Genomic DNA, 21581 nt, shown 5'->3' with positions numbered 1-21581 from the left:
GAACATAAGGAGCAGTGGACTATTCACTTTCATGTTGGTTAAATTTATTGTTGTAAACTTTGTAATGAGGGTAAAGATTATTTGCCTTAGTGGGTTTGTTCCAGTAACCATTTTTAACAAGAAGGTTTGTGTTCATATAGTAAAAGACCTATCAGTGTTTCCATCATGCACTTCTATTACTGGGGGTTTACTTGTATCAACCTTACATTCCTAATAACATTTGGGCTCTTTTCAGATTACGGTTCATGAAGATTGCAGCACGGGGAGTCTTAAAACTTCAGTTTTGATACTTCAAATATAAATTCTCTTTAATATATTAATCTGTACTAACATCTCTGATTATAATATATGTACATACTTTACAGGTAATCATGTCTTTTAGGTTACTTGGATATATTCACTTGGGCTTTTTGTTTGGAGTTCCTTTTTTAAAAAAAAAATCGCTCAGATGGAAAGATGTATTGCATATTTCTAATAGACTGGACAGAAGGATCTGTGTCCCCAAGTAAGAAAGTTTCTGAATGACCTTTGTTTTCACCACTTTTTATTGATTTAAAACACTCTAGTCTTCCCCTGATATCATGCATGCAAATAGGAGGACAGCTGTGGTGATTTAACTGGAAACAGGTGCTCAATAGGCTTGATAGTGATGTCAGTCCCCCTTATAAGCTGAAGTTGATAGTGACTGGCCATTGGCACCACCCTTGACTAAACGTTCTTTGTTTTCTAGTGTGCCTATGGCGAAATGGCGATTGCATTCGCTGTTATCCTCTGCAGTGCTCAGGAAGTGGGGCTTAAACTTTAAAGGTGCTTGTTTCTGTTAGTGAGTTCTCTATGTCAGCTCTACTAGGTTGACCTCTGTAACGTAGATTTCGGCAGCTATGCTGACACTACATTCTAGTTCTTAAGATAATGTTTTTCCAGACTCTCCTCCCCACCCCCACCCCCCACACCCCCAACCACAGATTCCCTCAGCCTGCTAGAAATGGGTAGCTCACATCTTATTAAGTGTATCTGTAACTTGCTGCTGCTTTTAGCCCTCTCTACCTTAGATTGGAATCAGTGGAATGGGCCCAAAGTATGAAATTTTATTTCAGTAATGGTAGGTTTGTCTTGCTTTCTAAAACATCTCCCCCTTTTTGTATCTCTATTCCATAAAGAAAATTAATGGTTGTTCCAACTCTTTTAGGGGAGGTAATGAGTGTACACTTTAATCTTGAAGAATAGCAGTTATTTTCCCAGAAAGGAGCATTGACATTGATTTTTTTTTTCCATAATAACTGGGTTGTCCCATGTTCAATCCTTAGTTCAATACTTATTTTTGGTATTCATTCAGACAGTATTTTCCTATAGATAACTAATCAAGAGTGGAATTTGTGGTTATAATCCAGTAGAGTTTTTCACACTTCTTGATATGGTCAGTTAAATTGAATTTGGCACTTTTCTTTTTTCCCCATGAACATTCAAATAAAGCTTTGTAAATGTTCATATGGTTGTCTTAGAGTTCAGGTTTCAGTAGTTCTGAGCCCTTATCACCAGTAGTTAGCTATACTGAGAAGGGAAAAAATGTCACCTTAGGAGTTTGGAGATAGAAGAGACGTGGGCTTTGTTTTTTATGGCAATCAGTTTTAATGCTTAAACACAGTAAGTAATATACATTTCTTTCTTGGGGGTAGGAAAAATAACAAGCTGAATGTTTTTGAGGTATAGAGAACTGTCCTTTTCACTGTGGATGAAGCTGGGTTTAATTTATTGTCTGAATATTATCTACACAAAGTTTCAGTCTGCAACCTATGTACCATTTATCTTGGGATAAACTTGATACAACACAATTTTTCTTGAATTCCCAAAATTACACATTTTTTTTCAAAGCCCACTCAAAATTCACAGTGGTGCTGACTGTATTAACCACTATTGGGAAAACTCCCATAAATCTGCCTGTTGCCATGCCAATGGAGAGACTGAACTGATGACATCTATTTGAGCATGCTGATGGGGTGCCACCATTGTGCATACACTTTGTACATCAGGATGAGGGAGGGTTTTCTAGTTTATGGGGGGAGGGAGAAGTTGGGATTTTTGTTCGTTTGTTTCTTTTTTGATGGGGTGGGGGTATAGTTCAGCTTATGCCCTAAATAAAATAATAACATGTACAACCCCCCCAAAGTATTGTGTGGGTGTGTGTGTGAGTGTGTGTTTGTACATGTCTGGCAATTAAACCTCTGTCTTCTGGAAATCAGTGAATTATTTCCTTTTTCCTCCAGAAGTATTTGTTACAAAATTTGTAAATAAGAGCTCTACTTAGTTTGTTTACCATGAACATGTTGCAGCAAACCTTATATACCTAATTCCTGCAAGATTTAAGTAAAGACTAAGACTTGTCAGGTTAAGCAGCAGCCAAGTTCTCAGTAATTGTTTGCCTTGAGAAGTCATCTTTCAGACTCTGTTTTGCTAACTCCAAAACTCCCAGTCTTCCTTCAGTTTATTCTAAAATTTTATGTTCTGAGCAGGAAGGGTAAAAGAGAGGAACCTGCTCAAATGTACTAATCAGTTCATGGGCTGCGATGGGGCGTCCCTGTATTCATACTGCACTGTTGCTAGATACGTGGTCAGATACCAGAGGATTGGGCATTCTTGCAATACCTTAATAATGCTGAAATCTGCAGCATGGTACTAAGGAAGTTAAAGTTTGAATGTAACCACTTTATTTAAAAGTTTGTTTTTTAATTTAAAATGGGGTTGAAGTGAACATGATTTTGTTGACCATGTTCGTGAATTATAGATGCAACATGCATTGGTAGAATTGTGTGATGGTCTTTTGTGATACTTAATTTTTACATATCCCAGTCTCTGTATGTATCTGCATAGACAAAAGAAAAAACAAACTCCTGCTTTGCTTTTCTTGAAGGGTTTCCAGGACTGCCTGTCTGCTCCTGAGCTCTGTTTTAAGTATGTGTATCCTTTGCTTGTATTTTGTATTAAAAATAAGAAAAAGAATCCTTTATTGTTGAGCATGTTGGCATTGTCCCCTTATTTTTTTCCTCTCTCTTTTTGGGACATATGAAGCAAGTTATTCTTTTTCTGTATCTTTTTCTTTTGTAAACTTTTGTTTTGTTTAAAAATGGCTTTATAAAAGGGCTTTTATAACCCAGATGTGTGATCTGTGTACTTCTTCTAATACTTTGAGGTAAATATACTGACTTATACAACTGATCAGTCAGTCACCTTGACCCCTTAGCTCCCATTCCAGCCTGGGGTGGGAGAAGGGTGATTTGTTACCTGAGCCTGTTCTTTAGAAACACTACCAGTGGCCATCACTGTTGGTAACAAGAAAAGCATGTCTTGTCTCAAAAGCCAAAGGAGTAATTAATACTTATTTCAGAGCGTGGAATCCAGAGGTAGTTAATCATTAATTTTTTGTATTCATTTATATTGTGTTAACCATCTTCGAAGTAATATTTAATCCTAAATTGCAGGGTAGTTTAGTGTGGTCCTCATGGATATTTAAAATTGATCACGAATTTCCATGTTTTTATAGTATAAACATTATCCTTTATTATATATGTGTGATTAATGAAATAGATTTTGCCCTTCACAATACTTTAAAAACCTTGGATATGAACGTGAGTGAAAATGCTAATTAGGAAGCTTTATTGACTCAGTCCAAATGAGCTCAACTGCGCTGTAGAGTTTTTAGGGTTTATGTTCAGCCTTTTCCCCTGTTGACATGCTTGCCTTGTCAGCCAAATACTGTAATGGACATGCGAATTTAGCATGGCTTTGAAATTGTTTTTTGCTACTTCTTATCCCTCAGTGACTAGCTAACTTTGCACTTATTTATTAATAGAGTTGTTTGTCCCAAGAAGTTGACTTTAGAAGAATGTTAACTATCTACTTTTCTTTATAATCTGGTGCTTTATGATTAACATACCAAATCTTCTGTTTCAGCACAGTGCTGAATACTAAAAAAAATTGTATTTTTTTATATAAATAAAATGGATGCGTAGAGGCTTGCTGGGGTAAAATGCATTTGGAATCAAACTGACTATCCATTAATGCTGTAATTGTATAGCACTTTGCGGTGCTTGGAGAGCTTTTATTTACATTTCACTTCATTCAACAATTGTGAGGTTGGACAGACCTGTTGCTTCAATTTTTAGAAAAGTAAACTGGTTTGACATGGGAGTATGTGGTACAGCAAGGATTTGAGTTGGGTCGCTAGTTCTGTGCTTTAAGCTAAATCAGAGGTGCTAGATCTAGAATCAACTACCAATTTCTATATAAATGGGCCCCTGGAGCTTCCTGATAGTGACCTTTTGAACATTTTAGCTGTTCTCTAGGCATCTCCAAGTACCAGTGATGCTTGAAATAGTCCAATGAGTTACATCAAAGAGTTAACAAGGAGGGGTGGGGGGAGATGGAAACTTTTCAACAAGACATGAAAATTTCTCATGAGATACTTCTAATTTACTTGAAATCCCATGGTCACTATGTATGAAACGTCAAATTATTTTAAAACTTTTTACTTTCTGATTATGTCTTGAGAGATGCTGATAGCATTGAGTCATTTGACTATATAGCAGTTACCCTCTGCCAGTAGAGGGCAGTGCTTGTCCTCCATATTCTTAACGAGACATTGTTCTCTGTGATCAGTTTGCCAGCTTAACATCCCAGTATAGGCAGCAGCAATCTTTTCTAGATTTTAAGTGGGAAACAGGATATCTTGATTCAGTGCACATGCACGTGTCCTCATAGTCCCATTTTCAAATTCCCAAAACTAATGTAGTTTACACCCCAAAATAAAAGTGTGTTGAGATTTCAAAGTGCTGCTGTGAACTCTTAATTCTGTTTTGAAACAGGTATTGCCTTTAGATATTGCCCTCAAAAGCCTGTCTCATGCAGAAGCAGCACTGGTATGTGTTCTCACACAATGAATACTGAGACTTGTTTTCAAGGCAATGTGGTAACTTCGTTTCCATTATCTTGATGACATGCTTCTCTTTCCCTCCATTGTCTTAATAGAATGAACAGATGCTCATTTTGACACAGCTTGGATGGGTTACCACAAGGAAAAATCGGTACTAATAGGTATACCCTGTTTCAATGAAGTCCTAGACATACATTGTGAAATAAATGCTTTGCTAATTCTGGAGGTGGGGAGCAAGAGGGTGCAGCCAGAGTTTTCTTCCTGCTAAAGCAAATAATTACTTAACAATATGATAACACAAGATGTTGGGAGTAACAGTTTGCCCAGCTTTAGCTCTAAGTTGACACGTAGACGTTATTTGTTTAGAAATCTAAGAAACAAGTAGGTCAAAGAGGAGAACACGTGTAAAAATGACAGTGCAAATCTTAGGATAACTGCCAACTTGGTAACCATAGCTGATTGGCTGTTTTGTGGTAAGAAGTGATTCTCATCAACTGAACATGTACAAAAAGTAGATTGTGAACATAGATCTTAACCAAAAGTGTTCAGAGACCATGGCGTACGATCATCACTTTGGGTCTGTGCATTGGTTTTCACATAATTCACTAACTCAGCCTAATGGAATAAAATACTAAGAATTTTTTTTAAGTATGGTTTTATTTTTAAAGTAGCTAACTAAGAATAATGACATAGTGAAACTCTTTTACAAAACAATGTCTAGGAGTCAAGGAAGACTCAATTGCCATCCTGTTTAGCTCTTGGAACATAATCTGGGGCTTCAGTAACCTAACTTCATGTCTAATGCATGCCACATCTCAGTTTCAGACTCCATGGTCCCCTGTTTTGTCTTTTTCTCCTGCCTCTGACCTAATTAACCAATATCTCTTCCTTTTCTTGTTTTTGTGAATGAACAGTTGTTTGCATTGGATTGGTATTTTTGAGGGAAATATATTGTTAATATATGAACCAGGTAGCCCTAAAGGTGGATAGGGAACCAGCTGTCCTGTAGAGAGCCACACAGTTGGCCCAAGTACAAGACAAATAGCATTTCCTGGTAAACCTGAAACAATGCAGAGCTTAGATTCCTAAACTCCATGGCAGGGAACTGCTGGTGTGACTTCAGATATACAGGATATACACAATATCTAGTTAGAGCAGGATTGTTGTCATAGGCTTTGCACAATGGACTAGTCTTGGGACAATAGGCAAAGCAGGTCGTTCCTTCTCTTGTCCTGCCTTCCTGCATTCTCTGCCCACACACTCAAGTGAAGCAACGAGAACAAATATTTAGTTCATAGGCCACTGACTTTTCTTAAGAAGTCAATACCATTCAACAGTCACTGAGAAGCAGGTACCTCTCTGGGAGATTTAAGTCTACCCGAGGACACACTAGAACCGCAGGCCCTAGAGATCAGAGTTCCTAGATACATGTCACTTCTAGAGTTCTGAATTAGCCAGCCGTATTTATTGACAATTGGAATTATAGTGACTATTATCCCAAGCTAAAAATTGGAGCCTGTGGTGTAATGGAGGGTTTTTACCCTACTTTTCAGTAAAAAAGGTAGTCGAAGGTACGGTTTGGCTCTCAGAATACTGGCGTTTCTGGAACATGTTTATGGTTTAAAGAAAGAAAGCGAGGCATGTGACTAGGTGAATGAAACTTGAGGACAGTATGCTGAATGAAATGTCAGAAATAAAAGGCAAATATTATCATTCCCCACTCATATGGACCAACTATAATATATAAACTCAGAGAATTGAAGTTGAGAGCATGGATTATCAGGTTAGGGCCTATTGTAAAGGTTCCTAGATTGTAAACTCTTACAGTAGTCACATCTATTCCAGAGTTGTAACTGTTATTTCTAAATTCTGAGATGCTGAGCTATTTGTCTATAACCTGGTCGTTCCCTGGAACTTTGGGTATTTGTATACCTGAGACTCAGAGTTAGCGCCCTAAAGCTATGAAAGTCAGCATTATCCTATAACAGCAACTGTTAAAAAAAATTGGAAAGTGGTAAGACTTTGACTAGAGATATGAATGAAGCTGATCTGGATAGGACTAAGATAAATCAGAATACAGGGTAAAGGATATTATGGTCTGTATTTTAAAACTTCAAATTTTGTGTGAGACCAAAGGAAGAGAAGTTTATTTGGTGCAAAATTTATATTTTGGGTAGCACATTATCTAATTTAACTTGTATGGTCAGTTAATTCAAACTGAAATCTTGAATAGGGAGTGAGATCTTATTGGTTTGTACAGGTTAGTGTGATGCCCCAATACATCACAGAGTTATTTGGGCAGAGAATAAAAAAGTATTTGCAAAGTCCCCTTGGAGGACTGGGAGAAAGGAGGAAATATTGAATTTCCCCATCTGAGGAATTCCTGATATTCTTGTAAGTAGTGGGAACAACCAATTCTATAGGCTGAGCCCTCGATCTTTTTTTTTTTTTAAGTTATATCTTTATACAATCATGTTCAAGAATCAAGGCTACTGGAACACAACTCAACAGTTTCAGGTACTTCCCCCCAGCCACTCCACTCCACCATAAACTAAAAAGGGATATCTATATAATACGTAAGAATTAACTTCCTTATGGATAAGGATAACCTCTCAACTCTGTTTGAAACTTTATTTTGTCTCATTTCTCTCTTCCCCATTTTGGTCAAGAAGTCTTTCTCAATCCCTTGATGCTGGGTCCCCGCTTATGCCGGGATTTCTGTCCATGTTGCCAGAGAGATTTACACCCCTGGGAGTCAGGACCGATGTAGTGGGGAGGGCAGTGGATTCACCTGCTGAATTGGCATAGAGAGAGAGGTCATATCTGAGTAACAAAAGAGGTTCTCTGGGGGTGACTCTTAGGCCTAATTTTAAGTAGGCTTAGCCTATCCTTTGAAGAAATAAGTTTTGTAGGGGCAACCCCCAAGATTGAGGGGTTGGCCTATTGATTTGGTTGTCCCCATTGCTTGTGAGCATATCAGAAATTCTCCAAACGGGGAAGTTGAATATTTCCTGCTTTCTCCCCAGTACCCTAAAGGGACCCTGCAGATAGTTCTTTATTCAGTGCCCAAATTACTCTGGTATTTATCGTGAGCCCTTGATCTTGGTGCTCACCCCTATGAAACTTATTCCAGCAAAGGAGATGTTGAGCCTACTTATAATTATGTCTAAGAGTCACTCCCCAGAGAACCTCTTGTTGCTCAGATGTGGCCTCTCTCCCTAAGCCAATTTAGCAGGTGAAATCACTGTCCCTCATCCACCACGTGGGACGTGACTCCCGGGGTAAATCTCCCTGGCAACCTGGGATCTGACTCCTGGTGATGAGCCCCGACCAGCATTATGGGATTGAGAAAGTCTTGACCAAAAGGGAGAAGAGAGAAATGAGACAAAATAAAGTTTCAGTGGCAAATGTTTTCAAACTGAATTGAGAGGTTATCCTGGAGGTTATTCTTATGCATTATATAGATATCCCCTTTTAGTTTATGGTGTATTGGAGTGGCTAGAGGAAAGTACCTGAAACTGTTGAACTGTATTCCAATAGCCTTGATTCTTCATTTATTTTTTATTTTAATTAATAAAACCAATCAACATACAACATCAATATTATTAATGTATAACATTCCATACTTGGTGTGCAATCAATGGCTCACAATATCATCACATAGTTGTATATCCATCATCATGATCATTTCTCAGAACATTTACATCACTCCAGAAAAAGAAACTAAAAGAAAAAACTCATACAAACCATACCCTTTACTCCTCTCTCATTGACCATCAGTATTTCCTTCTACCCAATTTATTTTAATATTTGTTACCCCATTATTTATTTTTAATCCATATTTTTTACTCATCTGTCCATATTGTAGATAAAAGGAGCATCAGACATAAGGTTTTCACAATCACGCAGTCACTTTGCGAAAGCTGTGTCATACAATCATCTCAATGAAACATGGTCCAGTAGCCTTGATTCTTGAAGATGATTGTATAACTATATAGCTTTTACAATGTGATCATGTGCTTGTGAAAACCTTGTGGCTGATGCTTCCTTTATCCAGGCTATAGATGGATGAGTAAAAAATTAAAGACAAAAATAAATAAATAATGGGGGGGCGTTTAAACAGTAAAAAATAATTGGGTAGATTGCAATACTGGCGATCAATGAGAGGGAGGGGTAAGGAGTATGGGATGTATGGTTTCTTTCTTTTTTCTTTTTATTTCTTTTTTCTGGGGTGATGCAAATGTTCTAAAAATGATCATGGTGATGAATACACAACTATGTGATGATATTGTGAGCCAGTGATTGTATACTTTGGATGGACTGTATGGTATGTGAAGATATCTCAAAAATATTAAAAAAAAAAAAAAAAAGAAAGCATGAAATATTTAAAATGAGATTATTCCAGGGAATTTATGTGAATAGTATAAAAAGGGCAACAAGTGCTTATGCAGCAGAGTTGAGAATTAATTCATTTAGCAGGAGCAGCTGTTTTACTGGAATTCTCAGTCACCTTTCCTTCTTGTGTCACCTGCTGTAGAGAAGCTTTGTAGCCGGTTGCGGACAAAGTGAGACCAATTTTCAGGGTGATCTTGGGCAAGTCTCCCAACCTCTCTTCTTCCCTCCTTCCACCCTTGCCCTGTTGGCGTGCCTGTTTCTCTTTTTTATACAATGGCTATACTAAGGGATTAATTCTCCTCTGTCTCAAAGGGACATTGTAAGAGTAAGAGAGGCTGCAGGCACCCACTGTTGGGAAAGCAGGTCCTCCGTGCACCCAAGCTATGGAAGGCATTGCAGACCAAGAGCCACAGACAAAAGCAGCAATGGACCTCTAGGTAGGCTCATGTGAGGAGTTCTCATCCTGCAGAATGGAAATCCTTCTAGCTTTGTTATCTCTAAAATACAACCACATTATTTATTAGTAAGACACTGTTGCAAAAGGGTAAACTTTAACCAGCAGGCAGTAGAGGGTGGTTACAGAGGGGTGGGGAGAGTGACAGTATTCCCAAGTCACCTGCACCATTCAAAGTTTTATTTTTCTAGTATAAATATGTGGAACTGGTGATTGGAGTTTGAATGTTCCTTCCGCTTCTCAGAAGGAAAACAATTTCATCAAATGGTTTCAAAGTCTATTCCTGGCTATGGCGCATCTATTTCAAACGAGTGAACACTCATCTGGACTGGAAAATTGATGAGAAATACTTATCAGCATATTTTTGGCATATGAAATCATCATATTTTCAAGTCCTCAGACTTTCATTTTTAAGCCACAAAACTATCTATTGGAGCTGTTATCAGGGACAGTACCCAGGGGCGCAGCTCAACTGTTCGACTCATGCAATGTGTTCTCACGACACTGGCGCCTCACTAAAAGGCCTTTTTATTTTTTTGGTGAAGGGCCACTTTCACAAGACCCTTTTAGAGAAGAATAGCATTTTGGGAACTGAACCCTACACCATGGAGTCTCCCCCCCACCCCACCTCTTTCTGCCAGCCCCCAACAAATTCTCGTCAATCTTCAGGGAAGAAATACCCAACTCAACAGATAGTGAAGAGGCCTTTTTATAAAAGTTTGATTTATGTAAGTTGAGTAATGTTCAGAGTGCATAAATACGGAAATTTTGGTCAGGAGCCTATTATCTTGAAAAACCCTCTTCCTTCAGATTCGTAACATCATTTGTGCCTCTTGGATAGATAAGATAAGTCCCAGAAGCAGAAAACGCCTCTTGTCATATAATCTTGCACAAGGAGATAGAGCTGTTCATTTTGTCCTTGGTAAAATTTTCACTTTTCTCAGCCCAGTTACCATTACTGAGTTCTGTTAATGTGCATGACTCATGCTTCTCCCTCATTAAGCATTTTAGGCAAGTATCGATATTTAAGGTCATGAGAACTGTTTTGTTGCAGTTCTTGTTTCCTCTTAAAAGGATGGTATTAAGAAAACTTAGCTTAATATTAGGATACATTCTTCCCTGGGCTGAGCACCCTGACTGTACAACTAGGGAAGTTGTTGGGTTACAGAACAATCCTGCAAAAAAATACAGAGTTCCCAAATACCACTGCCACACATAGTGTTCTCTATTTTTAACACCTTGTATTAGTGTAGTGCTTTTGTTACAGTTGATGAAATAATTTTATTACAATTATTGTATTAATGAATATTAACTGTAGCCCATATTTTATATTAGGATATATTTTTATACTAGTTATTTATATATAACTAAAATTTCCCCTTCTAACTATTTTGGATATATCATTCAGTGGTGTTAATTACATTCACAGTGTTTTGCTACAGATACCTCCATCCATTAGCAAAACTTTTCCATCACCCCAAACACTTACCAATTAAGCCCTCACCCTGGCCCCTGGTAATCTGTATTCTAGCTTTTAACTGGAATGAGAATTTGTTTGATATGCGCTCTCATATCAGTGAAATCATGCAATATTTGCCCTTTTGTGTACAGCTTATTTCACTCAACATGATGTCTTCAAAGTTCACCCATACTGTCACATGTATCAGAACTTCATTCCTTCTTACAGCTAAATAGCATCCCATTGCATGGATACACCACACTGTTCATCCATTCATGGGTTGCTTCCATCTTTTAGCAATTACGAATAATGCCACTATGAACAGGTATAAATACCTGTTTGAGCCCCTGCTTCCAGTTCTTTTGGGTATACACCTAGAAGTGAACATGTCAGACCATATAGTAAGTCTATACTTAACTTTAGGAGGAACTACCCTGGGCTGAGCTCTCACTACATTCTGGTTGGTTTTTTTTTTAAACATAACAACATACAAACACGAACATTCTGACCGTATGATCATTCCATTCTTGGTATATAGACAATAACTCACAATATTATCACATAATTGTATATTCATCACCACGATCACTTCTTAGAACATTTGCATCAATCCAGAAAAAGATATAAAAAGATAAAAATTCATACATACCATACCCCCTTCCCCTCCCCCTCACCAATCACCAGCATTTCAATCTACTAAATTTTATTTTAACATTTGTTCCCCCATTATTTATTTTTATTCCATATGTTTTACTCATCTGTTGATAAGGTAGATAAAAGGAGCATCAGACACAAGGTTTTCACAATCACACAGTCACATTGTGAAAGCTATATCATTATACAATCATCTTCAAGAAACATGGCTACTAGAACACAGCTCTATAGTTTCAAGTGGTTCCCTCCAGCCTCTCCTCTGTAACTTAACTAAAAAGGTGATATCTATATAATATGTAAGAATGACCTCCAGGATAACCTCTCGACTCTGGAATCTCTCAGCCATTGACACTTTATTTTGTCTCATTTCACTCTTCCCCCTTTAGGTCAAGAAGGTTTTCTCAATCCTTTGATGCTGAGTCTCAGCTCATTCTAGGATTTCTGTCCCACATTGCCAGTAAGGTCCACACCCCTGGGAGTCATGTCCCACGTAGACAGGGGGAGGACAGTGAATTTGGTTGTTGTGTTAGATGAGAAAGAGAGGTCACATCTGAGCAACAAAAGAGGTCCTCTGGGGGTGACTCTTCGGCCTAATTTTAAGTAGGTTTAGCCTATCCTTTGCGGGTATAAGTTTCATATGAACAAACCCACGATTGAGGGCTCGGCCTATTGCTTTGGTTGTCCCCATTGCTTGTGAGAATATCAGGAATTCTCCACTTGGGGAAGTTGAATTTTTCCCCTTTCTCGCCATTCACCCAAGGGGACTTTGCAAATACTTTTTTCTTCAGTATTCAAATCACTCTGGGATTTATCGGGGCATCACTCTGGACAAACCTACAAAATCTCATACCCTCCTCAAGGTTCCAAGTACTCAACGGTATTCAATTAAACTGTCCACATAAGTTATATTGGGAAATGTACTAGTCAAAATATAAATTTTGTACCAAATAAACATTTTTTGCTTTAGACTCACACATAAGTTATGGTTTTAAAACATGAATTACCATCTATTTTCAACACCCTGCAGTATTGACATTCCTTTGTTCTTCCTCATGCAAAAACATTTTTAAATTTGTACATTTAGTCACTATCATTATATACTCTAGGCATTCCTAGATTATACCATCTCAGTCTTTACCATTTATCTTTCCTTCTGATTTCATTTGTGCCCCCAGGCCTCCTCCTTCTATCATTCTCACATTCAGCTTCAGTCAGCGTTCTAACAGTATTATTAGTTAGGTAGTATTGTCTCACTACATTTTTGTAGACTCAGAACACTTGCTTGGTCAGAGATAGACACACAGGCAAATGCCAAAAATGGAAACATCCAGTGATGAAGAAATGGAGTGAGGAATAAGGAGCCCGCTTCTTGAGCTCCGTTTCTGTATTCACTTGACAGGCCACGTCAGTTTGATTTTACGTCAGTTGGATTTTCAAAAGAGATGTCTTTGTTTTTGTATTTTGGGTCTTTTTTTTACCCCTTGTTTTCAGCATAAAATTCTTAATTGTGAATCCACATCTTTGTGTTTTAATCAGCATAATGGAAGAGAGTAGAGAGGCTAATAGCAATGTAACTGCTATATGTACTAGAGAACAAGGGGACGTACAATTTGATATTCTTTGACTACCCATAGAAAGGTAGTGGTTCTCTGAGTTTGGCCCCCATCTCTCTCTAAGCCAACTCAGCAGCTGAACTCACTGCCCTCCCCTCCACGTGGGACATGACTCCCAGGGGTGTAAATCTCCCTGGCAATGTGGGACAGGACACCTGGGGATGAGTGGGACCTGGCATCATTGGAATGAGAAAGCCTTGACCAAAAGGGAGAAGAGAGAAATGAGACAAAACAAAGTTTCAGTGGCTTGAAAGATTTCAAATAAAGTCCAGAGGTCCTTCTGGAGTTTATTCTCATGCAATATATAGATATCTCCCTTTCAGTTTTTGATGTATCAGACTAGGTAGAGGGAAATACCTGAAATTGCTGAACTATACTCCAATAGCCTTGACTCTTAAAGACAACTGAATAACTATAGAGTTTTAAGGTCTGTCCATGAGATTGTGGAAACCTTGTGACTAATACTCCCGTTATCCAGTATAAGGAAAATGAATAAGAAAAAAAAAGACAAAAATAAACAAACAGACAATAGGGGGGTGGGGGATGGGATGTTTTGGGTGTTCTTTTTAACTCTCTCTTTTTTTTTTTTAGCACGGGCAGGCTCTGGGACTCGAACCTGGGCCTCCAGCATGGCTGCCTCTGCGCCACCATCTCACCACCCTGTACTATTTACTTATACTTTTATTTTCTTTAAAAAAATGGACAGAACTCCTATTTGGAATGATGGAAATGATTTGGTAATGAATGGTGGTGATGGTAGCATGATATTGTGAACATAATTAGCAACACTGAAATATATATCTGGATGTGGTTAAATGGGGAAATATTATACTGTATTTATGGTAATAGGGTAAAAATTTATTTAAAAATCCATGAGACTGCACTATACAAACAGCGAACTCCACGTTAAACCATGGACTAAAGTTAATAGTACAATGATAAAATTGTGCTTTCACGATTGTAACAAATGAACCACACCAAAGCAAGGTGTTAATAATAAGGTAGTAAATGGGAATCGTGTATTTTATACATGATTTTTCTGTCAATTCACAATTTCTCTAATAAAATTTTTTTCAAAGTGTGACCCCTGGTCCAGATGCCACAACATCAGCCGGGAACTGGTAAGAAATGCAAAATCTTGAGCCTCAGCCAAGACCTACAAAATCAGAAACACTGGGGGCAAGGTCCAGAGGTTTGGTTTTCACAAGCCCTCCAGGGGATTTTCTGATTAACGCCAAAATTTGAGAACTGCTGCTAATTTAAATCATGCCAAAGGGTCAACTTGGTCAAATCCTTATCCTTTTCCTCTTATTGGGAAAGGCGACTTGGCCTTGTTGATGTTTCTGACGCAGCCCACTTACCGCACCCACCAGGGCTGTTTGAAGCGCACCAAGTAAATCCTGTAATTTCATCCTCATGTGTCATTCCTGGAAATCATTTCTTTGCTCCTGGATGCATCATCATCCCTCTGTAGGCATCACCAGAGATAGGACTGACTGCCCTTTCTCTCTTCAGTGAAATCCCGCTGTCATAGGCCTCCTCTGCTCCTCTGCCCTTCAACTGAAGAATCCTACCTGCTATCGGACTTCCCATAGATTCAGGCTTTGGCCTGGTTTCTGTTGGCATGGTTGTTTTCAGTCTTTTTGCAGGACAAGCCTGGACGCTGAAAATATCTTTGACAAACCACAGATGCTCATGTTCAAGGTGGAGCAAAGAGAACATACACAGCAACACCCTAACAATCTACACCTCGCCCTGGAACACTCACTTTAGCCGTGACTTTTCTCTGCCACCCACCAGTCTTAGTAAGAACAGTATCTCCCTTTGTTGGGTACTTACTATGTTCGCGGTCTTAGCACTTGGCCCTGCCTTGAAGCCTCATAACAGTCCCATGGGGCCCAGGTAGCATTACATCCTCAAATTTTGGAGCAAGAAACTGACACCTAGCGATGGTTAAACTGTGCGTCGAGTCCTACAGCCTGCAAACGCCACACGCTGCGACCTTCCCATGCACCGAGGCCCAAACCCTTCTGTCGCACTTTGTTTGGTTCCCTTCCCTTGTTCCCAGCCCATTCTGCCTCTAGCAGATGCGGCAGGGAGCACGAGTTAACTAAAATTAGATGAAAAGAGAGAATAACGTGGAAGGACTCTAGGCAAAGAGTCTGCGCTTGATCTCTGACTCGCAGCTAACTGACTGTGATCTTGTGAAGACCACCTCCCTGAGTCTCGGGTTCTCAGACTGCTAAAGATGCTGGTGACGTCTCTTTCCCCGGGTGGCTGCACAGCTCACGGTGACATCTCTTTCCCCGGGTGGCTGCACGGCTCACAGAGAAGAGCCTCACAGTACCACTTCCTCCCGGAGGGATGAGCCGTGAATAATGCATCAACAGCACCAGCGAGGAGATGCCTAATTGCTGAACCACAGTGCCTTTCATTTTTGTTGCAAGGGGGTGTTACCTTTCCCCGGCAGTGTGTCCTCTAGAGGCTGGGCTGATTGCACAATCCCAGTAAATAAAGAGGAGGGAGGGAGGGCGGGAATCAGGCCTGGTTTGACCAACCTCTCCCAGCGCCCCTGGCTGCCTCCCTACGTGCGTGGCTTTACACACATCCTGTGAACTCGGTGGCTAACAGTGTGTCTCTTTATATTTTTTTTAAAAAGTATCTTTATGCTTTAAAAAGTTTCTGTTTTCTTTTTTGTTTGTTTGTTTGTGGGGGTGGTGGTTTGTTTATGTTTTCATTTTTTAAATTATTCTTATGCACAGTGTGATACCAGCGATGGAGCCCAGCAGGGGTCTGAGTGGAGATCCTCTAACATTCAGGAAGGAGCAGCCCCGGCCAGCCTCAGAAAGACGTCTTCCAGGCTGGTCGGGTCTCCCTGGTTCGGCAGTGGGGAGCAGCATATGAGGGAGACCATAAGGTAGCTAGCGCCCCTCATGAACTATTCAGCGTGGGAGACCTGCTCAGGAGCTAGGAGGCTAATGACGAGGGCATGTGGACTGGGGGAGGAGGACGGTTGGAAATGGTGGGAGCTTCCCTTTGTCCCTGCCTCTCTAGTGCTGCAGGGGATTCCCGTAAAGAAGACAGGGGGCAAGTGGTGGGCGCGTGCGATGCGGAGGCATCCCCAATCCTTCCTCGTTGCTCCTTCCTCACTACTCCATGCAGGGGACGCGGTCTGCCTGAGCCTTGGGGAGAGGAAGCCACAGAAGGCCACACTTAGGGTACTTGCCATCAGCTCAGCTTTTGGGGGGGCTTCCCCGCCCTGAAGAGGCTCAACTGAGTGTGGTCGGGAGGCCTGGGGTTTACACGGGGCCCAGGTGGACAGACCCCGAAACCAGCCTGGCGTGGATCTGTGGGGTCTTCATCTTGGGGGGAAGAGCTGACAGTGAGCAGAGAGTGAACATAAAACACGAAGCAGAGAGGAGGAGGGCAGGGTGGGACAGGCCTCTGGAGAGTCAGGTTGCCCAGGGCCCGGGGTGATTGCACTTGCCAGTTCTCAAAGGCTGGGGTGCTTCCCACGTGCCGGCCCGGGTGGCGGGTGGGGCCCAGAGCCTCGCCCCCCTGCCCACCTCCTGCAGCTCCAGCTCACTGCCTGCATAGCGCAAACTTTCAGGGTCAACAACACGGGACCTTTGTAGTGAACAGGTAAACAATGCTGCGCTCTCTACTTACAGGAAACAATCACTTTATTATTTGGCTTTATTTTTTCCTTTCTTTTTCAATGGAAAGCTGATGTACCTGCTAGTCAGAGTACTAATTTCTTGCTAGGAGGAGAGTTTTATTTATATATACAGGACAAAAAAATCTACCCAAAGCAATCAGGAAATATCTTTCTAAGTGGGGAGGTTTTTTTTTGTTTTGTGTATGTGTGTGTGTGTGTGATTTTTCCTTCTCATGGGCAAGGAGGGAGAAAAATTGATTCTAAACAGTTAAGAGAAATGTTGGCTCATCTGAATCAGGGATTCTTGACCTTGCCACTAACCAACAGTTTGGACCGCACCAGCCCTTGCTGTGGGATCTGTCCCGTGCCCCGTGCATCCCTGGCCTCTACCACTAGACAGCAGTACCACAACCAATCGCAACAATAAAAGATGTCACCAGACACTGCCAAATGTCCCCCTGGAATTGTCCCCAGTTCAGACAGAACCAGTAATGTAAATGTTTCCTGCTGATTTTATTTTCCCCTAGGGATTGGGTTTTAGCTTTTTTATTTATTTTTTGCTGTGGGTCTTATCTAATAGTCAGGGAGTAAAGCTGACTTCACCTGAGGGAGCCCAATCCCTGACCCCCACCTGCCCTGCCCAGCTCAGAGGAGCCCCAGGAAGGCATCCTGCTTTTTCATCTGGCCTGTAGCAGCCCCTTCAGCTCTCTCATGCTGGCCCAGAAGTGGGGGGAAAGGGATAGCAGGACAATTCAGCAATTCTAAGAACTGGACTTGCTCATGGCTTGGGCCACTCCTGCATCTGCCTGTCTCCCACCACTGTGGCTCCTAATTCCTTAAGATTTTACGGGTAGTCCATATATTTTCAGGCATCTAGTGCTTCTCTTTTGAGTGTGGAATATATGTGTGTCTGTGTGTGTACAAGAGAAATGGAGAGGCAGAGTATCAAGTGTTAGTGTGTTTTGGGGAGGTGGGAGGCCGGAAGGGGGGCTTCTCATCTCTCTGGAGCCCCACTCTTGCCAATGCAGCCAAAGGATGTGTTCACGCTCCTGGGGTCCACCCATTTCCCCAGGCTAATTACATGCCTGTTTAATGAAAGGAAATAGTTTCTCAGCTGAGCTGAGAATCCCAAGTCCCTGGTGCCCCCTCCCCGTGGGTATCATGGGAAAGACAAGAAAGGAAGCAGCTGCTCGTTCTCCTTGCCTACCCTGCCCTCTGCAGGAGTGCCCAGCCCTCACTGGAGACAGGGAGAGTGTCCTTCTTCCAGCAGAAGCTTCTGGATGGACTCCAGACCTGCCACCAGGCACAACCAGGACTGGGACGCGTTGAGAAAACCCAAGCGAAGATTGAGAGTCAGGTGGTGGGTACGGACTATGTATTAAAAGGCTTCCCGAGAAGTCATGTTTCAAATTCACAGCCCTTCAGCTGCTACCTGGGAGTGAGAGGGAGTGTGGCTGCCCACCCACCCCTGCTGTGTACAGCTGCCGGGGACAGAGCTTCAAGCTTGGCTGGGGGTGAGTGTGTGTGTGTGTGGGGGGCATACTGGGGAGGCGAGGGAGATTGGCTGAGGTCCCAGCACAGGGATTCAAGATTTTCCTCTCCCTCCAGGGCCTCCCTCAGTCAGCTCAGTCCTTGGGAGGTGGTTTTAGAAAATAATCCTATGTGGGACTATAGGTGAGGGGGGCGGGGCCAGGGGACAGTTATGGGAGTGGAAACAGCTGGGCTGCTGCTTCCTTAGAGAGGTTGCTCAGGAAGCTGATTCCAGGTGGTAAGGACTGGAGCACCTTTCCTCTTTCCGCTACTGGTGAGAGAGAGAGAATCCCACTGCGGTTCAGCAGTCTCTTCAATACAGCAAAAATGAAAGCGGCTCAGGTGCGGGCTGTAGGAGACAGGACGGGGGCAACCACACAGAAAACACCCAGCTGGCCTCCTCCCTTTCACCTTTCTCTGACTCCTGATTTCGGGGCTACCCAGAAGGTTCTTAATGTCTTCCTCCACCCCCATGAACTCTCCCTTAAAAAAAAAGAGAGGAAGCAAATTGAGAAGATTGGGTTTGGGAGACCAGGGAGAGGAGTAACGACTAACCTGGACTTATGGTCCTTCACCCACCGTTTGGCAACTGTTTGCCTAAGAAAAATGTGGTCACTATTATGTGTTAACTATACTCAGTCCCTCGAATGCAGAGGGGATTGTGAGCTCTCTGGGGGCAAGAGATCAAGTCTTTTCTCTTTTTTTAATTGAAGTATTTATTGAGATAATTGCAGATTCACAGGCAGTTATAGGATATAATACACATTGTGAATGTAATTAACCCCATGGACTGTATACTTAAAAGTGGTTAAAATAGAAGATATTATGTTTATATGTTACCAAAAAAAATTTTTTTTAAGTAAAAAAAAAATTAAAAGAAAAAGAACCAATAGCGATCCCTTGTACACTTTCCCGGTTTCCCCCAATAGTAACGTTTTGCCAAATTGATACAATCCACCCATCTTACCCAGAATTCCCAGCTGACGTGTACTCACATACGAATGTGGCTGTTTCATTCTATACACACTTTTACCCCGGGTGTAGGTTGGTGTCTGCAGCACCACATGGCCTGGGACCACCCCAGCTCCCTCAAGTTGCCCTTTTATATCCACACCCACCTCCCTTCTGCCCCTCTTAAATCCCTAACCTCTGGTGACCACTAATCTGGCCTCCATTTCTAACATTGTATTTCCTGAATGCCACAGATATAAATGGAATGGAATCATGTACGATGTGACTGTTGGGACTGGCTTTTTTCTTTCAGCCTAATTCTCTGAAGAGTCATCCGAGTCGTAGCTCGTGTTGGTGATCCATTCCTGTCGATTGCTGTGCAGTCTTCCACAGTAGGGGTGCTCCCTGGTTTGTTTAACCATTTCCACATTGAAGGACATTCGAGCTGATTCCAGTGTGGGGCAATTACAAATAAAGCTGCTGTTAACATTCATGTACAGGGCTTTAGGTAAACATTAGGTTTTCACTGCTCTGGGATAAGTGCCCAGGAGTGCATTTGCTCTCAAATCTGTGTGTATACAGCAACAGCCTTCGCTGGGCACGAAACCTCAGTCCACGTCCCTTACTAATGACCGAGGACAACCTGCTGTAGCACTTCAGTTCCAGTGGGGAGGAGGGACAAAGCAAGGATTGTGGCGGATGACAGTAAGAACTACAAGCAATGAACGAAAAATGAAGGCACAGTCTGAAGGGAGGATTGATCAAAAGACATACAGTCATCATTGGCATTAAACAGTTGACACTACAGGAGAGCAAGATAATATACAGGGAACAAAAGGTAGGATTCGATATACAGCTGAGGGAGGATGACAACAATTGGCAGGTAGAACATGACAGTGTGTGAAATGAAATGCAAAAAAAAAGCCCCAGGAATTCTGACTGATGATACAGCTCTGATTTTGAAGGGAATGTGGGCTTTGGAATCAGACCAGATTCAAACCCTGCCTGCATCACTTTTTAGCTATATGTCCTGGACAAGTCTTTGAGACTCCATTTCCTATTCTGTAAAAGGAAGATAATATCTTTCTCATGAGTCATAAGGAAGAAATAAAATAGCATATATAAAATTCTTGACACATGATAGTGCCTGAAAAAATGTCCGTTTCCTTCCTCTCTCCTTCTCTAAGGGGAAGTAAAGGAGTCATAGATCTCGGGGCAGGAATCGTCAGGAAAGACTTTCTGGAGAGGAGTTTCTTTTAAAGAAGCCCGTGGAGGGGCACAAGGGAGGAGCTGTGAAAATGGAGGGGGACTGGACTCAGCAGTAGGTGGGATGAGATGTGGGCTGCCTCTCTGGAAGGCCAGCATTCCCCAAAGCGGAGCCAAATGAGGGTCAGCCCCAAGGATTCACCAGCTCAGCTACCACTTGGCTGGGCACTCAGGTTTTTTTCCTCCTCCTTTCAAGGAGCACTTTTCCTTGTTTTCCTTTAAGTCCTGAGATGGACAGTGGGCCTCTCTCTTAGAACAGCTAGAGGACATGCTGGGAGGGAGGCTTCCCACAAGCACATGCAGTCTCTCCACCCACCCACCCATCCACCCACCCAGCCCTCCCTCCAGATTCCAAACCCCAAATTGGCAAAGTCCTTGATGCCTTAGTCGCCTTCCAGAAACTGCCTGGCCCCACCCAGCCCTCCTCCCAGCCAGCGCTGCCTCTGATCTCATGAGGATATTAACCTTTCGAAGGGACCAAGGAACTGCCCCCAGCCCCAGGCCACTGCAAAGGGAGAACTAGATCCCTCGTTTCCTTGCTCCCACTCTCACTTCTTTTGAGAAAGGATTTCCTCCCTTTTGGGGTCTCTCCTTCAGAAGAGAAGGGGTTCACAGGCTCTTTTTTTTTTTAATAGAAGTATTCATAAAGGCTTTATTCATTAACCATAGCAGGG

Source organism: Tamandua tetradactyla, chromosome 4 (genome assembly GCF_023851605.1).
Source record: "Tamandua tetradactyla isolate mTamTet1 chromosome 4, mTamTet1.pri, whole genome shotgun sequence".
Classification (NCBI taxonomy): domain Eukaryota; kingdom Metazoa; phylum Chordata; class Mammalia; order Pilosa; family Myrmecophagidae; genus Tamandua; species Tamandua tetradactyla.
This window is presented reverse-complemented; position numbering follows the sequence as displayed.